Source organism: Leopardus geoffroyi, chromosome D3, assembly GCF_018350155.1.
Source record: "Leopardus geoffroyi isolate Oge1 chromosome D3, O.geoffroyi_Oge1_pat1.0, whole genome shotgun sequence".
NCBI classification, from domain to species: Eukaryota; Metazoa; Chordata; class Mammalia; order Carnivora; family Felidae; genus Leopardus; species Leopardus geoffroyi.
In genome coordinates, this window is record NC_059339.1 from 48,775,266 (window position 1) to 48,797,519 (window position 22,254).

At 43.8% G+C, this 22,254-nt stretch overlaps 1 protein-coding gene and 1 long non-coding RNA gene across 2 annotated transcripts in view; one reads left to right on the plus strand and one right to left on the minus strand.

Moving 5' to 3' along the window:
- The window catches only part of KCTD1 (potassium channel tetramerization domain containing 1), a 190,275-nt gene that overhangs the window by 152,233 nt on the left and 15,788 nt on the right, over positions 1 to 22,254 (minus strand). The gene's annotated exons all lie outside the window — the stretch shown is intronic.
- On the plus strand, positions 196 to 22,048 carry LOC123588400. The gene is made up of 5 exons (XR_006707829.1): positions 196 to 2,655; positions 5,626 to 5,682; positions 7,341 to 7,519; positions 8,298 to 8,403; positions 21,497 to 22,048. It is a non-coding gene; the product is annotated as an uncharacterized LOC123588400 (long non-coding RNA).

Genomic DNA, 22,254 nt, shown 5'->3' on the forward strand with positions numbered 1-22,254 from the left:
CCCCTCCCCCGTTCATGCTGTGTCTCTCTCTGTCTCAAAAATAAATAAACGTTAAAAAAAAATTAAAAAAAAAAAAAGATTTGTTTATTTATTTAAGTAATCTCAACACCCAACGCGGGGCTCCAACTCATGACCCCAAGATCAAGAGTCGTCCGCTCCTCCAAGTAAGCCAGCCAGGCTCCCCTACTTTTTTTTTTTTTTTTTTTTTTTAATAATAAACTTACCTTACATGGGATCATGGGATCTTCATTTATAGTCCTGTATAAAAATGAACCCAGCATTTTCTCAAGGAAGCCTCTGGATGTGATCACACGTGCCAAGTGAATTCCACGTGACCAATACAAGAAGGATAGAACAGTAAAGTGGGACATAAATCGTTAGATTCTCCCCACCTGAGCAGGAAATCTTACGGACTGCTGGAAATCTTACAGACTATTGAAGTTTTGTCAACAACTTCCTAACCCAGCCCCGTCCAGCTCAAACCAATCCCGCCACTTTATAGGTGGGAAACTGAGCCTCCGTCAGAAGGAAGCGCTGTGTCAGTGGCTCAAACCTGGTTTGCTCAGATCTCTTCCTCCCCCTCTCACCTCTGTGGCAAAAGTGGGTAATGTCAGGGCTACTAGGAACCATGCCATCGATGTGGACACTCTGCCGGTTGACTCGGGAGTTTGGGGGAGGGGTCTCTTGGTGGAAGAGGAGAGAGAAGAGTAAAAGAATGTAAGAAATAAGTCTTGGGCATTTTACTGTTTGAATGAGGATCTACTGTAAGTAGAATGGAAGGTCACCTCGGCCTTTAAAGCTGGAACAGGAGCTGTCCAGGGATGATCTGCTTTGGGTGGCCTCTTCCGGTTGCAGGACCCTGTCCCCACCAACGCTGAAAAAGTGCGATCCAGTCTCCCATCCCGCTGTGATTGGATCATGGACACTTATTTACTTATTTCAGAATGGAAGTGTTTTTGTTGGATGGAAACAAAAGGAAATTCCAAGGATACCACCTGGACGCTAAGGAAAACATTGCAGCACTTGCCTGTTGAAGGAGGAATTGAGATCATTACTGCTTTTAATTGTCTTGGGAGCCAGTATTTTCTTAAAAGCTTTTTTTTTTTTTTCCTTCCCCCTCTTTTCCTAGCTGGACCTCTGGTGCTATGGTCCTCAGTTCATGGCTCATCATCCTGGGTCTGTGCCTGGTTCTCCCTCTCGATGGAGTGATTAATAAATTGATTGAGTGCCTTTTACCCCCTTGTCACCCCTCATGCCCCATCACTCACAGGCCCCTTTCTTGTTTGTTGTACATGTTCTTGTCACATGTGGACTGTTGTTTCATATGTCTATTATTTACTTTTATTTTTTACTTTGTACTATTTCTTCAATTGCATCCGTTATATTATGTTGCATGGAATCTATTACTTCTAGTGCAACCTAGAACTCCACACGTTCTGTTATCCATTCTCCCGATGATGGCACAGAGATTGCCTGGTCGGAAGGCTGTTTCACAGGGAATAGGGTCCTCAATCCAGTCTAGTCGAGTTTACATATAAATTCAATTCTTTGTGTTCCACCAAAGTGGGGAACAAGGAAAATTTGTCCCTGTCATTATTAGACAGCTAAGCGGCCTCTGCCTGCCCTTGATTTGGTGGAGTAAAGGAAGGGGAAGAGAATAGGAACTGCTGAATTCATCTTTCTCTGCTCACTTAACACCTTCGAGAGGGGGGCCATGCGTTTTAAACAACTGGGCCATTCCAAGAGAATCTTTCAAGGTCATTTCTCCAGGCTGAGCCCATTCGAAAACACAGCTGGAAATATAGGTTATGTCTTGAGTACTGTGATATTCAGGGTCAAGGACCAGGCATTGCAATAATCCACAGAGCTGATGATGTCAACCAAGAGGAATTTATGCTGTCAACTGCCCAGAAAAGATGCATATCATCGCTGAAGCTTCTCAACACACTTCTCTCTCTTGCTTTGTTTGGGGAGGAAGGTCTCTCAATGAGCAGGGACACTGACAATTTCGCTTTTCAAATTGGATATGGGAAAATCAGGATAAGCAAGTAAGTCTTCTCTTCCATTGGATACTTACTGAGCTAAAACTATGAGAGACCAAAGGGGATAATGTTTTATAAATGATGAGAGGTATTTTAAGTGGCCAACAATATAATTTTAATGCATTTAATTTTTCAAACTATGCCACAGTCTCCTATGTGGTAGAAAGTGGTTTTGGCATTTTGAATGTGGTGTCCATGTCTCCCATATGTTGGTTATAATTGAACCAAAAATGGATAAGGCAATAGAGGGTGTGGGTGGAAGACAGAACTTAGTTTAATGTATTTGTTTTTATTCCAAACACTGCAGCTGTGCACTTTTTAAGCAATGAGAGACAGATAGATAAGGAAGGAGGGAGAAAGGGGAAAAGAGAAAGAAAGAAAGAAAGAAAGAAAGAAAGAAAGAAAGAAAGAAAAAAAAAAAAGACCGAAAGTCCATGAGAACTTCTGAAATCTAACCCTTCTCAACACAGTATAAATACCTAGTGCTTCTTTGTTGACTGGTACTTCCTATGCCTGAGTATCAAGACTGTGTTGATGAGTAACTTGCATGAATAAGAAGACTGAGGTTAAGAAAAATGGACTCTGCCACTCAAAGCCATGTGACCTTCAACAGGTAGTTTCATCTTTCTAAATCTTATTTTTTTCTCATTTGTACAAAAAGTGGGACAGCTGCCTTACAAGTGGTTGTGCAGAGTAGGTGGGAATGCCCTTGGAAATTACCAGGTGTTACACAAGCGTAAAAGATTTTCATGGGGTTCGAAGAAGGTATACAGGTTCCCCCACTATCTGAAAGCACTGGCAAGCCGAAATGATCTAAAGCAGATGTGTTTACCATTTCACAAAAGCAAAAATCCTGTTCGTATTTCTTTCTGGTGGCAAACTCAGGTACTAGTGTGGGTCTTTCTACAGTAGTGAGAGTGAAATGGCTTAAAGCAAACGTCCAGATACCGTGGGAAATCTGTTCCTCCAAAGAGGCCAAATGAATGGATCGGGGAGATGAAACAACTCACCTTGGCAGTGTTTTCCTAGGATAGAATCTGGTGCCCGTATGCTTTCAAGGAAGCATGCCAAGTGGACTGGAGCTCACGTTCCAGAGACTGGGTGCACTCCACCTACCACCTCTAACTCCAGCTTTAGAGAACCATAGGTCAAGAGCTCAAGGAGACAGGTTATCGGACTAAACAATGCGTTGGTCTTCCTCTTTCTCAGACACTCAGATTCTCTGATGAAGATAAATGTGAATGCGGAAGGACCTTAAGGCAAGAAAGCGTTCCAAGCCCGACCTGTTGGCCCGTTTTATTTCCAGTCCTATACAGGACTTGATGTGGGGCAAATCCAGTCGGTGCTCCCTTTCAGCTGTTTTCCAAGTCAGGGTTGTTATGATTTAGAACCAAAGGAGCTGCATTCTATTGACATTTGGAAAGTTACACATAGAAGAACCGCATTTTTGTTCGGATGCTGCCCTTTTCAGTGTTTCTTTAAGCATAGGAAGACTAGCATTTGACAGTGTTTGAAAAGTCAGTGTCTATTTCTTCTTGGCTATAGATGGGAGCTCTAGTCATCCTTTGCTCTCCTTGAATTCTCACAAAATTACTGTCTATTTGGCAGACTCAGCATAATTGACACTGTTCTGGTATCTAATTTGCAGTACCAGGAAAAAAAAATGTAGTCCAGATACGTTGTGAATATATGGTTTCTTTGTTGTGTTGGCGTGACTTATAATATACATTTGGTCTTTGTCCCCATTTCTGGCATAGAGCTCCTAAAAGTCTTGGAGTTTCATATGAGCCCAATAAAGGTGTGTTTTGTTATGTTGACGAGATGACTTTGGGACCTCACCTAAGGATGACCAACCACGCCATGTGATTAGAGGGTTGGAACTTTCAGTCTTCACCCCCCCCCCCACCTTCTAAGAGAGGGAAAAGAGGCTGGATGCTTAATCTATTGCCAGCGGTCAATGATTTAGTCATTTAGGCCCACATAATGAAGCCTTCATAAAAATCAAAAAGCACACGACATGGTTTGGAAAGCTTCCAAGTTGGTGAAGGTGTAGAGGTGCTGAGACAGTGGTGCACCCCAAGGGTGTAGGAGCTCTGCACTCCTTTCCACATACCTTGCCCTCTGCACCTTCCATCTGGCGGTTCCTGGGTTATCCCCTTTTATAATACATCAGTGATCTAGTAAGTAAAATGTCCTTCTGAGTTCTGTGAGATGCTCTAGCAAATTGATTGAACCTGAAGAGGAGGTCATGGGAACCTGCAACCTATAGTCAATAGGCCACCTAGGCTTGCGACCGGTATCTGAAGGAAGGGGCACCCTTGTAGGACCGATCCCTTAACCTGTGGGATCTGACACCATCTCCAGGGAGACAGTGTGAGAAGTAGGTTGAATTGTTGGACGTCCAGCTGGTGTCTTAGAGCTGCTTGTTGGTGTGAGAAACTCTTCTAAACCCACACATTGGAACTGGATGCGGAACCTGATACTTGCTTACAAATGGCTTAGTGTGTCCTGAGGAGATGCTAAGCTCATTTTGGGCAGGAACTACATCAGCTGCTACTTGTGTTCCTACTCCATTCTTCCCAGTAGGGTGTTTCCCTAACAAATGTCCCAAAGTACTGCTCGTTTCTTTACTTCTGATTATAAAAAGACTACATACTCACTTTTGGGAATTTGGAAAAACAAAAACAAAAAGAAGAAAGTGACCAATTTCCATAATATTCCTTCCTGCTGCTAACATTTTGGTGGGGGTGACACAGATATTCTGTGGTTGAGCCTACAGGTTGTCTAAGAACAGCCATACCTCTCAATTTCCACTGCTCTTAGAACCTGGTTGTGTTCACGCCTCTCAAACCCATGTATGTACTTGAGGGAGTCTGGCTGGAACCAACTGTCTAGGTCTTGTGTTGCTGGGCAGTAATTGCCCTAGGGCCTGGGCATGGGACCCAGTCCTGGTCAATGGAACCAAAGAAGATGTCTGAGGGTGGGTGGGGATTCGTAAAATAGAAGCTTGAGAGGAAATGCCCCTTCCTCACCGGCCATGGCACTCTCTATCATAAGGGAAGACACTGCCAGGCTGCAAAGGTAGCACGGAGCACAGAAACACGCATCCATCTGGATGAGCCGCCAAATCCACTGGCCCCAGAGTGCACCTCTGGACTTCCTGTTCTGTGAGGTAACAGTGGCCTTTGCATTTAAGTCATTTTTAGCTGCATTTCTGTTATCTGAAGCCAAAATCGTCTTACGTATCATGCCTCCTTCTCTCAGTGGTATATTGTATATGCTGCCGTTGTCATAAAGTGGTCCTCAAAAGCAAACCCCACAAGATCGTGATTATCTGTTTGTTTCTGTCCCTTTCTCACAGAGCTCTGAGCTCTCTGAGGGGAGACTGGGTTTTTTGTTGGTTCTTATTTGGTTTTTCGTTCTGTTTTCCCCTCATGCTCAGACCCTAGCACAATGTCTGGCACGGTGTAGGCACTAAGATTTTGTGCAATGACGAAGCTGATGGCTGAATTAATTATTGTGGCTAAAAGCCACCCAATGGCAGGTGGCAAGTATTTATTGAGCATGCTCTTTTCATCCTCAGCTGTTCTCCAGTGAGCTGGGCTCACCAAAGTCACCCTGGAGCCTGCATTTGCTGAAGGTAAGTTTCAGGGGAAAAACTATAACATGTTAATCTGACACGACAGATACTAAAACTAAACATTTGATAGCGCTATTAAGAGATGAAGGTAGGGATGCCTGGGTGGCTCAGTTGGCTGAGTGTCTGACTTTGGCTCAGGTCATGATCTCGTGGTTTGAGGGTTCAAGCCCCACGTCGGGCTCTGTGCTGACAGTTCAGAGCCTGGAGCCTGCTTTGGTTTCTGTGTCTCCCTCTGTCTTTGCCCTTCCCCCACTCACGCTCTGTCTCTGTCTCTCTCTCTCCAAAGTAAAATAAACATTAAAAAATTTTAAAAAGTGATGTTTAAAAAAAGAGAGAGACTTCATTTACTGGATAGCACTAATCCTCAAACACCTGAAATGATGCCCATCACCTAACTGAAAAGAGAATTCTTCACAAAGCGGTGTTTATGAACTCATTCCTTTTTTTCCCTTTAATATGGGGGTGCTATTGACTAGTTTGGTAATTGCTGATAATTGCTCTTTCAGGCCAGTGATTACTCATCACTGTGTGCTTTCCCTGTTAGATTGGAAGCTCTGTGAAGTCAGGGGCTACCTATGCCCTTAACCCTGGATTCAGTGCTTTCTACTTGCTCCGCAAACCACTTGTTGACTGAATGGCTCAACACTGGGGGGAGGGGAGGGGAGGTGGATTTCACCGTCACACAAAAGTCCAAGCTCGCCCTGAGCTGATTCTGTCATTTGGGCTGTGAGTGGAGGAAGGGGAGAAGGAGGAATGATGTGGGGCGAGAGGAAGGAAGGTGAAAGTGAAGAAGAGTCTGACCTTCACCCCTGCCCGGAGTTGCCCTGAAAAAAATGCACTAATATGAATTGTGCACAAGGGGGCAGGCCAGAGCTGCTGTGAACGCCAACCTGCTGGCTATTTTGATCTTTGGTAATGTTTTTTAAAAAAATAATAACTGTTAATGCAGAGTAGGTTTGTGAGCACACTTTCTCTTATTAAAAGGCACTGAAAAAGCCAAATCTTTCTGTAATGGTGCCGTCATGTATTCCCCACAGCACATTTTAGTCCCTGTTAAAAAGGAACAAAATATGCATTTGAGGGTCCTTGTGTACTTTCTGTGGCCTCTTTGTAGAATTGGTTCCAGAAAGGAATTCAGAAATTCAGGATTTCAGGCAACCCATTCCCAGAGCTTGACCTACACTTCTGTACTGAATATGAGCTAAGGAACAGCAGTTTTTTTCAAAAAAAGCATGGATTCTAGTTCAGGTTTTCTCTCTTCCTAGATGTGTGACTTTGAGTAAGTCACTTAGATCTCTGGAATATACTATATATACATATATATAGAATATATAGAATATATAGTCATATATATTATATTATATTATATTACATTATATTATATATATTTAATTTGTAAAATAAAGGGACTTATTAGGGCCAACATTTCTCAATCTAATAAAACTATGGATTGCAAGCTATTTAAAATCCCTATTGAGATTTCTAAGAAGAAAAAGGGTGAGGCAGGCAGAGGAACCAAGTCTTGACAAGTGAAAGGAGGAGAAGAGGCAGAGGTAAGAGGTTCCAGGCCAGGGAAAATGGGCTTCACTTTGGGAAAACACTGGACTGAGATCTCTAAAGCTCTAAATTCTTTATATTTTCACTTGGATGTCTTCCAGAGACCCAACTTGCCCCACATCAAAGGCGCTATCTTCCCCCCATAAACCATCTCTCTTTCCCAGCATCTTTGCCTACTATTGGCTCACTCACTACATTTCCTTTGAATCCAGACCTGGACCCAGACCCTTGCCGGCCATTGATCTCAGAGCCAAGTTCTGGTGGGGAAGGCAATGAGGAGGTAACAAATGCATAGGCCATTATAATTGGTGGTGAGTTCTGCAGTGAAAGAGAGGGTGAGAGGTGCAGAGAGGGGCGGGGGTGGGGGGGAAGATGCCGGGATAGGTGGGGCCCCTGGGCGTGCCTGAGGAGCATAGGGAGTTGAAAGAAGGGACATGGCAGACCATCTTTCATTCATTCCTTTTTCATCATCTATATCCAATCAGCCACTACCTCTGGCTCATCTTTGCTTTGCCCACCTTTTCTATCTCTGACATTCTTTCATATCTAATGTCTGACCTGGGCCTTTCCCCAGTGCCTAGACAAACTCTTCATTGGCCTCCCCGCTCCCCACATTTTTCTCACTACGTCTGCAAACTGCAGCCGACCTATCTTCCTCAACACTACTTCATGCTGTTATGCCACTACTCAAAATCTTCAGTGGCTTCTTGCTGCCTATCGAATGATGATTGCCCTCCTCTTCCTTTAAGATCTCCAACATCAGCCCCATTTTAGCCACTCTGCCTACTGCCCAATGACACTGCTCCTCCACCCTATGAGAAGCCCCCTCTCGGTTCCAGGCGTCTTCATGCCTGCACATTTCGGTGGTGAAGTATGGGTGCTTTCGTCTCCCCATTTCCCCTTCCTGACGGGATCCGGCATCTCCTGATGGTCTCCACTTCTTCACATAGTCCCTCTGGCCTAGCACACCCCCATTCCTGCTACCATCGTTGTTTTGGGGAGAGCATGCAGAGTGACCCAAACCAGGCCAATCAGACTTTTGGCTTCTTGAATCCTAGGAGAGAAATGTTGCCTCTCCTGGATGATGTATGCATGCATGTGCAGCCTGGAACTAAAGAAGACACTAGATCTTTCCTTGATGACATGGGACACTGGACTTTACAGGTACGTGAGCCAGTAAAACCCCTTTATTGCTTAAGCTAGTTGAATTAGGGCTTTCTGTTGCTTGCAGTCAAGAGCATCCTAACAGCCTAAGCCTATTATATACCAGGCACTGTTCCAGTAAAGCCTTGCTCTCAAGAGGTTAACCTAGGATGGGGCTTGGAGGGCCCCCCCCCCAAAATACCAAACCCCCCCCCAAAATACCAAAAAAGATCACAAGAAATAAAAAAATAATTTTACATATTGGCAAGTTCTACGAAGAAAAGAAAATGATAGAGAAAGGTTAACCAGAGGGAAGGCTGTTTTAGATTGAGCAGTCAGGAAAGGCTTCTCTGAAGAAATGACATTTAATATTTACTGAGAAACAGGAACTAGCCCTGGGTAGATGAGGGGGAAGAACTGTTCCAAAGGGAACAGCCAGTGGGAAAGCCCTGTAGCAGGGAAAAAAAAAAGTTGCAGGGTTCCAGAAACGGTCAGGAAGCCCTGTGGCCAAGCAAAGGTACAGAGTGGGACATAGTGATGCTTCTCCCTCTTTCCTTAATCACCTCTCCTTCTTTCTATAAGTCTTTTGAAGATTTCAAGGCCTGTTTTGTGCTCCACTCGCTTCTAGAACTTTCCTTGATTGAGCTAAGGATCCCTTCTCCTTTGGGATACAGTGCTCTGTCATCCTTTGCGCTTGGAAACCGGAACTTGGAAAGTAGCTGCAGTGTACTGTGTTTTATGGCTCTCTGAGTTTTTCTAGGATTTTCCTGACTTTCCTTAATTTGATTCTAATCTTTGATTCTACCGTCGTAGGTTTTGAGGTGTCTGTCACAAAAACTTAATGCTAGTCAGGTTAATCATTGTGAAAATACACACCTTGCTTCTAGATTCACCACCTCCCTACCAAGGTGCATTTGAAATATGAGATGGAACTACATGGAGCTGTAATTTTGGGGGTGGGGGGGTCAGGAATGTCAAACTTCGGCAATTTTGTGTGGTGTGACTCATATTATAATATCCTCTTTAATTGCACTACAGGCCAACCCTACCACTAACTATCCAAATGCATTGGTCATGGTTCCAAACTGTTCCCTTTGTGGAACCTGGGCCTTCCAAGGAAATGCTCCTTTGCGGTGAAATGTACCTTTGCCACCTGACCATCCCTTACGTTAGTTGAGTGCAGTAAATTATTTTTAAAAAACCACTATGCAGTTTGACATTTATTTGAATTCAGGCTGGAATGCCGTGTTTGAATTTTATGCAAACTGCTTTTTTAGTGATGTGATTTGAAAAGAATGATGGATTGTTAGTACATATGTGATTTAGGCCCCCAAATTCTTGGCTGTTTTTGATGAAGCCACGACTGTACCCAGGTACCCATAAAAGAGACAGCCCCTCGGTCCTCCCTCTGGGCCCGGGAACTTGTTGGCAGAACTCTTTTGCTGTACTGGATTGAAAGAAGACAGAGAAGCGCTCCCCATGGATCAACTTGCTGCCACGATGATGCTCTTGGCCCCCACCCCCACCCTTAGCATGTGATCTGCCAAGATGGTGGGAATTAACCCTCCCAGGCTGGGGGCCCTCCTTTTCCTCTAGAATGGTCCAGTGGCTGTCGATTTTACTTTTGCTAATTATTGGTGTGAAACATGTTTTAACTAAACATGTTTAATTAAACATGTGCAAAAGGGCACGTGTTTCAGGATTATTCATTTGTCTTTCATCGCGACTACAACATTATTGTACCTCCTTGGGCCCCAGTTTTCTCCCCTGTAAAACAAGACTCAGGCCAAATGATTTCTAAGGTCATTTTTAGCAAATACCATGTGATTAACCAATGACTTTTCATTGGTAAGATGTTATGCGCCTATTATAGGTACAACCCCCCCCCCCCACACACACACTTTTATTCATAGATTTGATTTTGATCAGAATTCCACAGGTAGCATTTCCATGCAAGTTTCTTTTAAAGAGAGGGAAAAAAAATCTTCATCTGAGCAATACACACTTTGTCAACGACTTCATTACAGCTCTACCAAATTTCTTCAAACATGTCAAAGGCATTAAAAAGGACAACTTGAAAGTTCTAAAGGAAGCAGTTTGCATTTGGGGAAAAAAATAGTAAAAAAGTATCTGAATGATTTCTGAAGTGGTGAAATCCCCCCTTTTGCCCTTTCCCTTGAGTTTTAAAAATAGCCTAAATGGAATCTTACTCAACTTTCTACAAGAAAACATACCTTCAGGCTGAGAGACAGCATTAGAAATTTCATCCTAAAGAATTATTTTTGGGGGGAGGGGGTATGGGGTGGAGTTAGCCTCAAGATAGAGGCTTCTAATTAAATTGCCCTCTCAACCAGAACTGCAGAGTATACGCTATAATCACCACAATTCAGTTTAAATCTGGGACGGAATGATAATTTTGTTAGTTCAGAGGTTTTTAAACTATGGCTCATAACTGCTGGATAGTTTCCGATGACTTTTCAAGGTTCTGCAAGGCGTGTGTATTTGCTGGGGGACCAGGGGATTTTCAGTAAATGAACAAATAAGAAAGATTTCACAGTCTCAGGAAGTTTAAGTAGGTCTCCGATGACGGGGAAGTGCTGTAGTTGTCTTTCTGGCTTTGCAGAGGACAACAAATCCGCAAGAAATTATTCGGGGGGAAGCTCTGAATGCCTTTCCTATGAACAGGATTGGATTTGCCTTTATTCATCCACGCCCTTCATCCCAGTTCACCTGCAGTACTGCTTTGGGAAGGAAAATCTGATGGTTGGAGTAGACAACAGGCAAGGAGTGCGGTAGGTCCAACCCACGACCTTGGCTTCAGCCCTTCGAGCTTACCACGTGAGCCAACCAGTCATAGGCAAACCAGATCATTCCCCCATGCATTTATTCAATAATAGTGATTGAGTGCACTGCGCTGGGTGAGAGGGACACTGAAACAGAAAAGGTGCGCAGGACCAAGAAGCTTACACTCCTGGGAGAGCAGACCTTGATGGATAAACACCTGAGTAACACGTAAATTAAAATTGTAATAAGAGCTATGCTCGAAATACCAAGGTTTGCTGAAAGCACCGCACCTGGGGACTGAGCTTAACTGAGCAGTAGGCCAAGATTAGCTTCCTTGTGAAAGAGTCATTTGAACTGGAAACTGAGGGTTGACGAAGAAAGTTGACCAGGTCAAGTGTGGGATCAGCATTCCAGTCAGAGGGACCAGTATGTGCAAAGTCCCTGAGGTGGGAAAGAGTTTGGCTCTCTCAAAAAACAGAAATGAAGGGATGCCTGGGTGGCTCAGTCGGTTAAGCGTCCGACTTCGGCTCAGGTCATGGTCTCACGGTCCGTGAGTTCGAGCCCCGCGTTGGGCTCTGGGCTGACGGCTCAGAGCCTGGAGCCTGTTTCGGATTCTGTGTCTCCCTCTTTCTCTGACCCTCCCCTGTTCATGCTCTCTCTCTGTCTCAAAAATAAATAAATGTTAAAAAAATTAAAAACAAAAACAGAAATGGAGCTCAATCTGGCCAGAGCAGTGGTTTCTAAAGCATGTTCCACAGGACCCTGAGGGTCTCTGAGACCCTTTCAGGAGTTCTGTGAGGCCAAACCTGTATTCAAAATGATACTGAGCTGTTACCTGCTTTTTTCACTGTGTTGACATTTGCATGAATCGTGTAAACGCAATGGTGGGTAAAACTGTTGGTCCCTTACTGATAATAAAGGCACTGACACCAAGGGGTACCAGCCGTCACAGTTTTTCAGTGCCATACACTCAGTTTTAAAAAGTGTCTGTTCACTTAAGACTGCCCTTCGTGAAGCAGGAAAAATCATTAGTTTTATGAAACCTCGGCCCTTGAGTGCATGTCTCTTTAGTATTCTGCGGGGCTAGCTGCAAAGTGTGCAGAAAGCACTTCGGCTGCATACTGAAGTATGAAGGTTGTCTCAAGGAAAAGCGTCTGTGTGACTGAGTTTCCGAGATGCACTTCTCCCGTTTTCGTGGAACGCTATTTTTACTTGAAAGAACAATCGACAGACAAATTCTGGTTCTTGATACTTAGGTAACTAGCCTATACCTTCCAGGCAAGCAACTGGCAGTATTTGTTGCCAATGATACAGTTAAAGCTTTCACAGGAAAATGTTAGAATTTTGGAAAACTTGTATCTGCTACTTTGATCTTGATATCATCCCAATACGTATAAATACTTTCTAATAAGATTGACTGTCGGGGGCTCCTGGGTGGCTCAGTCACTTAAGCGTCCGACTTCCACGGAGGGCATGATCTCACGGTTCATGAGTTCGAGCCCGGGTTGGGCTCTGTGCTCAGAGCCCGGAGCCTGCTTTGAATTCCATGTCTCTGTCTCTCTCTGCCGCTCCCCTGCTCATGCTCTTTTTTTTTTTTTTTTTTCTCCCTCTCTCAAAAACAAATAAACATTAAAAAAAAAAAAGATTGATTGTGGTAATATTCCAGGTAGGTGTCAGACGATATAATTCTTCTGCAGAAATTTATGAAAATCTCCTTTGTGAAAAGCTGCATTTTATTTATAAATATAGATACAAAAATTCTAATTAGAATTCAGTCAAACACCATATCAATAAACCAATTAGAGTTTATTCAGGAATGTAAAAGTATTTTTATTTAAAAAAAAATTTTTTTTTAACGTTTATTTATTTATTTTTGAGACAGAGAGAGACAGAGCATGAACGCGGGAGGGGCAGAGAGAGAGGGAGACACAGAATCGGAAACAGGCTCCAGGCTCTGAGCCATCAGCCCAGAGCCCGACGCGGGGCTCGAACTCACGGACCGCGAGATCGTGACCTGGCTGAAGTCGGACGCTTAACCGACTGCGCCCCAGGAATGTAAAAGTATTTTTATATCAGGAAATTGTTTAACATATCAGGACTTAAGCAAATTAAGGGGTGAAAATTGATAGGATTTTATCAATAGATGCTTAAAAGACATGCAATACAGTAGACATTCCTAAGTAAACTCTAACTAAAAGATGACTATAAGGAAAGCACTTAAATATAATAAAAATATTTCCCCAAACCCTCCACTAATTGTCCTCATAACAACAATTAAACCATTCAATTTAGGGGCACCTGGCTCCAGGGCTGATCCAGCTTTGCCCTCAGTGTGGAACCAGCTTGGGAGTCTCTCCCTCTCCCTCTGCCCCTCTCCCCCACTTGCTCTCTCTCTCTCAAATTAAAAAAATAAAATAAAATAAATACAACCATTTCATTAAAAATCAAGATCTAGACGGAAAAGCCTATTATGACCAATACAGTTTGACTTTGTCTTGGGAGATCTAGTAAATGTAATAAAAAAAGAAAATGAGTAACTAAAATAAACACTTGAAAAGAGAAATAAATACTGTGCATTTTTGCCCATGATATAAAATTCAAGAGATCCTAGTGGTTTTTTTAAGCATTATAATTAATAAGAAAATTTAAGAATCAGGATATAATACATAAATTGTTAGCTTTTATTTACTCTAAAAATAATCATATAGGGGCGCCTGGGTGGCGCAGTCGGTTAAGCGTCCGACTTCAGCCAGGTCACGATCTCGCCGTCTGTGAGTTCGAGCCCCGCGTTGGGCTCTGGGCTGATGGCTCAGAGCCTGGAGCCTGTTTCCGATTCTGTGTCTCCCTCTCTCTCTGCCCCTCCCCTGTTCATGCTCTGTCTCTCTCTGTTCCAAAAATAAATAAACGTTGAAAAAAAAATTAAAAAAAAAATCATATAGAAATGGAAAAGAAAAATATTCTATGTATAAAATAGTGAGCAAAAAATCAGAGAAGACAGCTAATAATAAAAATGCATCTCTATGAATAAAACTGATCTTACTAAGGGCCACAAAACAAAGTCAAACCAACGGAAAGACATGTCGCATCCTTGGGGAGAAAGCGGAATATCACGACACTATTAATTCTCCCCCTAAATATATAAGGATAATGTTTTTGCAGTTACAATTGCAGGCTTTTTTTGTTGGGGGATATGGAGGCTAGATAAAATTATCTTAAAGTTCACAAGGAAAAATAAATACTCAAGCATAACCAAGAAAAGCATAAAAAAAGAACAGGAACAGGTTGTCTTACCATTGCATCAGAATATACTATAAGACCATTATGAAATAAATATCTTACTAGTGTGAGAATGAGAAATGGATCAGTGGAAAAGAAAAGAGAATCCAGAAGTAGTCTTATATATGATCATTTAATATACATTATATATCAAATGTGGTAGTGCAATTTAGTGGGGAAATAATAAATTGTTTTAAAAATGAGACCAGTATAGCAGGGTATCCATCTGAAATAAAATAACACAAAACTCCTCTTTTACACCATGTACAAAAATACATTCCCCCAGAGAGTACACTTGTAATGGTAAACAATAAAACAGGACAAAATATTGCAGCAATATCTAGGAGACTTTGCGTACAAGCTATGGACGAGGAGATCTTAAGAAGATTGGAAAACACAAAGATTCTAAAAGAAAAGATATATCTGACCACATTAAAAATGTATATGGCAAAAGATATATAAACACAATCAAAATACAAATGACAGATTTGGGACAAAATACTTGGAGTGGCAAGTATTTAAGTATTTATACAATATGGGAATTAATTATATAAGAATAAAGGAACTTATATAAACAGAAAGAAATTTTATAAATTGGCAGCTCAACAGAAATGATCAAAGAATATGAAAAGGCAATTTATAGAAACACAAATCCAGGGAGCCAACAAGTGTAAAAAAAGATGCTTGAATTTACCATAGGTGGGGAAATGCAAATTAAGTAATAACGAGATGTCGTGTCACGATCAGCAGGTCAGTCAAAATTAAAAACAACTACAACATATGCCATTGGTGGATATGTGAATTTTATAGCATTTGAAGAAAGAAATCTAGCATTATCCATTAAAATTTAAAATATACATACTCAGAAGAATAGATAGGCAAACTGTGGTATGTGCAGACAATGGAATACTACTCAGATGTAAAAAGGAACATATTTCACATGCAACAACATGGTTTAACTTCAAAAACATTGTGCTGACAGAATCATCCAGACACAAAAGAGTCCAAACTGGATGTTTCCATTTATGCCAACTTTAGCAGAGGGAAAACTAAGCTCCCGTATTAGAATGTATGCCTCAGGATGCCTACTTATAGCAATATCCAGAAAGGCAAAGATTAGAAAATAAATGAATCCTCATTAATACAGGATGGGTGATTGTAGGCCACATCAAGGACTAGGGTACTGTCAGTGAAGAAAGAAAAAAAGAGAGGTACACCAAGTGGCTTGGAGGGATTTCTTCAAGACACTGTTTATACATGAGTGCAGAAAAGCATTAATATAATCCTGTGTTTGTGAAGCAATGTCCCCAGCCCCAAACCCAAATGTGCGTAAATGCATACGCGTGTGTATGTTGTGTCTGCAACTCATTATAAGGACATGGAGGAAAATTTGGAAACATAATATTAGGTATGTTAATACGGATCACAAGGGCAGGGAATGGAAGGAAAGAAAAGAGTGACCTAAAACAACAGTGTATACGATATGATTACATGTGTGCACTTAAAACTTCTATTAGGGGCTCCCGGGTGGCTCAGTCAGTTAAGTGTCCGACTGTTGATTTTGGCTTAGGTCATGATCTCCCGGTTTGTGAGTTTGAGCCCCCAGTTGGGCTCTGTGCTGACATCACGGAACCTGTTTGGGATTCTCTTTCTCCCTCTCTCTCTGCCCCTCCCCTGCTCATGCTGTCTCTCTCTCTCTCTCTCTGTCTCTCTCTCTCTCTCTCTCTCAAAATAAACAATTTTAAAAATTTAATAAAAACATTTATATTTATAGGGGCGCCTGGGTGGCTCAGTTGGTTGAGCGTCCAACTCTTGTTTTTGGCTCAGGTCATGATCCCAGGGTCATGGGATTGAGCTCCAGTTGGCTCCGCACGGAGAGTGCAGGCTGCTCAAGATTCTCTCTCTCCCCCTCTCTGTCCCTCTCCTACTTGCACGTGTGCACTCTCTCGTGCGCTAAAACATAAACATAAAAATAAATAAATAAATAAATAAATAAATAAATAAATAAATAAATTTACATTTATAGAGGATTACTCCAGGAAAACGCTGCCCATCTTGTTGATAATTTGAATTTGATCCTTGGGTTAAACCAGACCTCCTAGCTATGCATTTGGACTGCATATCGGTCTTTCTTTACTTGCACAGAATGGAACTTTAAAAGCCACCTCTATCGTACAAAGAAGAAACTAAAGCTGGAAAGCTTAACCAACTTGCCCCAACGAACACGGCGAGGAAGTGGCAAACCACGGATCTGAACCAGGCAATCTAACTCCACAAGCCACACCCACATGTTTGCTAAAGGCCTTCTGAGAGTTTAGCAGCCTGATGAGTGAGAAACTTGCCCTGGGTCAAAAATTTAAGGAAGTGCTGAAAAACTCAGAGAGCAGATAAATAATATTTGGAAACAAAAACGATACGAATGCAAACCCCCACCCCCTGACATTTGAACAAAAATATCAAAAAAAAATTTTTTTTTTTAGATTTTTTAAATGTTTATTTATTTTGAGAAAGAGAGAGAGACAGAGCGTGAGCAGGGGAGGGATAGAGAGAGAGGGAGACACAGAATCTGAAACAGGCTCCAGGCTCTGAGCTGTCAGCACAGACCCCAACGCGGGACTTGAACTCATGAACTGTGAGATCATGACCTGAGCTGAAGTCAGACGCTTAACCGACCGAGCCACCCAGGAGTCTCCTCTCTTTTTTATGTTTATTTATTTTGAGAAAGAGAGAGAGTGTGTGTGAGCAGGGGAGTCACAGAGAGAGAGAGGGAGAGAGAGAATCCCAAGCATGCTCCATGCTCAGCATGGACCCCTATGTGGGCTCGATCTCACAACCGTGAGATCATGACCTAAGAGGAAATGCAGAGTATGTCACTTAACCAACTGAGCCACCTAGGCGCCCCAAGAGTCTGCATTTCAAACAAGCCCATGGTCGTGCCCATGTTACTGGTCCATAGACCTCACTTGCTTTAGAGTAGTAGGGAGCAGGACAGAAAGACTGAGAAGCACCAAAATAATGATAGGGCTCTGGACTCCAGCGTCTGTGTAAGCTTCTACAATAGCCCTGTCAGATGGGTTGCTGCCCATCAAAGACCACCAGGAACACCCTCTAGTCACACAGAGTTAGATTTATTTACCTTGCTGCAAGAGAACACATAGCAAGGGACCACATGAGGGAGTTGGAAGAGTTTATTATAGGATTTGGGCTTGTGCTGGGGGAAACTCAGGAGGGGTAGGGGCTGGGAGCCGTCTAGGCACAAGGGCAATGTGATAACTGGACATCTTGATAGTTTTTTTCTTTCCTCTCCTCTCCTCTCCTCTCCTCTCCTTTTCTTTCTTTCTTTCTTTCTTTCTTTCTTTCTTTCTTTCTTTCTTTCTTTCTTTCTTTCTTCTTTCATTTTTCGGTCCAGGAGGATGACGGGTTAAAGTAGATAAAGCTCCATCATAGAGAAGCAGTGGTCACACAAATTAGCCAGAAGAGGGGCACGTTAATTATGTCTGTGGTTGCTGAGTGTCTTTCTGTGTGTCTTGGGTCATCCCTAGTCACAAGTGCCTTGTGGCTGGTTTGTTCCAACACAAGTACGGAGTGACCTTTTCTGATTATTGTTTTAATCCTGTGAGTGATGTTTATGTTCCCTTAGGAGCACTGCAGCCAGTGCTGTCTAGACCTGGGCGACCCGGGCCCCAGATCTAGGCTCTGTGCCTCTGAGGGCCTCTCACATTGGAGCAGCACGACTGGAATTTTCTAAGCGCTTCCCCAGTGTCCGAGACTGTCCAGGGCTGTCTGTGCCACCGTGCAGGGGCACCCTGAGCCTGGGCTGGAACTCATGTGGGCTCCAGGTCCTGTTTCCCCCACCTCAGAGCACTCTGAATCTCTACCCTGACCGCGGGGTTGCTCTGATGCCCTGAGGAGCTCGAGATAACTCTGCCGGCCTGTGTCCGGGCACCTGTTCCCGGAGGGCCGCCTGGCAAGCAGCTTGTTCCCACCAGCCAATACAGGGTTTCTTTTGTACAATTGTGTGGGACCAAGCTTCCAGAAGGGTGCTGGCACGCCGATCTAGAGCGACTGAAACTGATTTTTGCTTTTGTTTTTTTACATTTAGTGTTTTATTATTTTCTAATGCACATTTTTATTTAAAAGTTCTTTTTAGCTCCATTGAGGTATAACTGACACAACTGCGAAACATTTAAAGTGTACGTTGTAATGCTTTGAGATACGTCTACATTGTAAAAGGATCTCCGCCTCCCCCCACCCCCACCTAGCTAGTTAACACATCCATCACCTGACATATGCACCTTTTTTTTTATTTAGTGAGAACATTTAAATTCTACTGTCTTAGCAAATGTCAGTTACACACTGTATTGTATCGACTATAGTCACCATATTATACCTTATATCTTCAGACCCTATTCATCTTAGAGCTAAAAGTTTTCCCCTTTTGCCAACCTCCCTATTTCCCCCACCCCCCAGCCCCCTTCAACCCTTTGTTTCTGAGGCTGTTTTTTAGATTCCACTCAAATTGTTCATATAGGGGGGCCCCCATGAAAAATATTTGCCGGGGGCCCCTCACATCCAAGGATTGGACCCATCACAGCCTAGCGGGCAGCTGCTGGGGCCATTATTGACTTTTTTCAAAGATTATCACCCTCTTTAGAAAGAGGAGGAAACAGAGGCTCACGGAGGTTAAGCAAGTCGCCCGTGACTCTGCAGCAGGTGAATGGGGACGCAGAGCCCCAGACTCCCATGAACACGCTCTAACCCATGCACTCCCTTGGCCACTCTGCCAACCCCAAGGGCACCTTGGATGACTCCAGCCCCGTCATCCGTGCTCCATGCACTGCTGACATTTTGAACACCGCTCCTGCTTTTCAAATTGCTTAAATGGTCTTTTAATTTTTTTTTTTTTTTCTGCATGGTACTTGTAAATCTCACGCATCTTCCATATTTTGCTCTTTCCCTGCTGCCTCCTCCTGACGCTATGTCCTTTGGACCGATACTGATACCCAGTCCAGATTTGTCACAGGATGATGGAAACACTCCAGAGCATTAACTTTGGCTTTATGTGAACACCAGAGGCTGCGAACAACTAAGAATGTTCTCTCAAATGGCACGGGGACTATCCAGATTGCTGGGGGTGGTGCTGAGGTTAGCTGTGAGGAGGAGGCGGCATGTGGGCAGGGAAGCAAAATGTGTTAAGTCTTCTATTATGGGGTCAGCCCACCCAGTGTGGCCACCCTCCCCACTGCGGATTTCAAGAACTAGAACCAGAGGGAAGTTGGGCCGTGACTAAGAGGCTCCGTGCCCTCTCAGCAGAGAGAGGGGGTCTTGCGGCTTCCATGACATGAGGCCTCTTTTATGCCTTTGGAGAAGATTCCAGAGCACAAAAGTATTAGGAAGTCTCCTTTGTGTGAGTTCAGTGGTCTTTGGAAGCACTTGGGAAGCAGTGTCTATCATGGAAAGCGTGTTGACTTCGGAGTCTACTGATGTGGGCTGGAATCCCAGCATTGCTAGTATAGTAGCTGTGACCCTGTGGAAGGCACCTCAGCCCTCTGTGCCTCAGTTTCCTCCTCTGAAGGGTGGAGGTAATAATTCCTTCCTCAAATGACTGCCGTGAGAACTGACCGAGATGATGCTAGGACAGTGCCTGGTACCGGGTACACTGTGGTCATTGGCATCTTTTTTATCTTAAACTGTCTTATTGACGACAGCTTCAGATCGTGGGCCTGCGCTCCCTGGTGTCACTTCAAAAAGCTGGGGGAGGGGCACCTGGTTAAGTGTCCAACTCTTGATTTCAGCTCAGGTCATGATCTCTTGGTTTGTGGGTCAAGCCCCACGTCGGGCTCAGCACTGATGATGCAGAGCCTGCTTGGGTTCTCTCTCCCTCTCTGTCCTTCCCCTGCTTGTGCACTCTCTCTCTCTTTAAAAAAATTTTTTTTTTCAACGTTTATTTATTTTTGGGACAGAGAGAGACAAAGCATGAACGGGGGAGGGGCAGAGAGAGAGGGAGACACAGAATCGGAAACAGGCTCCAGGCTCTGAGCCATCAGCCCAGAGCCTGACGCGGGGCTCGAACTCCCGGACCGCGAGATCGTGACCTGGCTGAAGTCGGACGCTTAACCGACTGCGCCACCCAGGCGCCCCTCTCTCTCTCTTTTAAAATAAGTAAATAAAAATATTTTTTTTAAAGTTAGGGAACCTCTCCCACTTATATGTAGTTTGTTTTGAAAAATCGGTTACAAGTGAGCCATCCAGGAATATGTCCAAACCCTTTCCACCCATTTTCCATGTTCAGCCTATATCACCCCTGCAAGTCGTGAAGTCCCAAAACTCTGCCGCCTGCTGTGTAAAATAGAAGCTCCTCTCACTCATCCGGAAGCTTCCCTTTCGGAGCTCACTCTATTCCTCACCTTCATAATTTCCTCGACACTTGAACACCTTCTTTTTCCTCTTTATCCATTTTGTTTCTCGCTCACCACAGTGTTTCTGGTAACTTGAAGACTTTCAAGAATATTCCAGGGCTGACCACACCCTCCTGTTTTCTTCCTCCTGCTCAGTGTTTCTATGCTGAAGGCCCGGTGTTTTGTGAGCTGCTTAGGGAAGGTCAGTTAGTGGCCTCTGCTTTGGGGTGAGATGTATCTAGGCTTGACCCCTGTCTCTACTACTCAGCAGTCAGCCATGTGACTCAGTCCCATGCGTAAAGGTAACGGCCATAAGTCTGGAGGGGGTCAGTGGGACCACACAGGGAAATGCTTGGCAGGGCGGGAGACCAAGCCCAAGAGCTGTGACAGCCCTGGTGGCCAGTCCACCTTGGAGCAAACCTCATCTTTTCTTGCCTAACTCCTGCCAACCTCCTCTTGACCAACTTTCTGGCCTCCCACACTATCCATTTTGCGTACTGTTGCCAACTTCTATTCCTAAAATGTGACTTTTATCATGCTGTCCTTCTACTCAAAAAAAAAAAAAAACAAAATCTTCAAAAATTCCCCCTTGATGAGTCTTGCGTTTAGAGCCCTGCACAGAATAGCCTCACAATTTCCTCCCTCTCTTTTCTCAGCCTCCTCTGCCTCCACATCCCTGCACCTGTCTTCCAACATCTGAGGATTCTACAAATATCTGGAGACGCCAACAGGCCTGCCACCCGGCCCACAGACTCTGGAGCAATGAACACCCCCGGGGAAGTGGAGATCTGAACTCTGCCTCCAACTGTGAACGGGGGTTTAGTTGAGGGTAGTTCAAGTCAGAGGAGACGAGAGTGCCTGGCAAGAAAGGACACAATGAAAAGAGAAGATGATGGCAGGGACACAGGGTATGGGGGCAAAGAAGTCTGGAGAGGTGGCAGTCTGGGGCCTAAGTGGGGCAGTGGGAGGTGAGGGTGGGGGGTGCATGGCCCCCTAGGCCAGCACAGGCGTTTGGGTTGTGGCCTGTGCCCGGTGGAGGCTCCTGACCATTCTTAAGCAAGGATGTAGCATTCTGTAATTTCCAAAGAAAAGGGCAGTTTTAATGGTCATAGAAGGATGTTATGGTTATTATAGAGAATTAGAAAGGTACAGAAAATATCGAAAAAACATAAAGAAGCAAAAATGAGAAAACCCAAATCTTGTGGCCTAGAGGTAAACATTGATAATGTTATTGCATTCCCTTCTTATTCTTTCCCTCCCTCTCGCACCCTGCCTCCCTGTAACGAGTGCTCACTATGTACAAGGCATTGTTGTAAGACCTCTGCTCAGTTGATCCTCACGACAGCCCTGTGTCGTAGACAAAGTAATTTTCTGCACTTACAGATGGGGGAGCGTTAAGAAGCTTCTCTGGGCT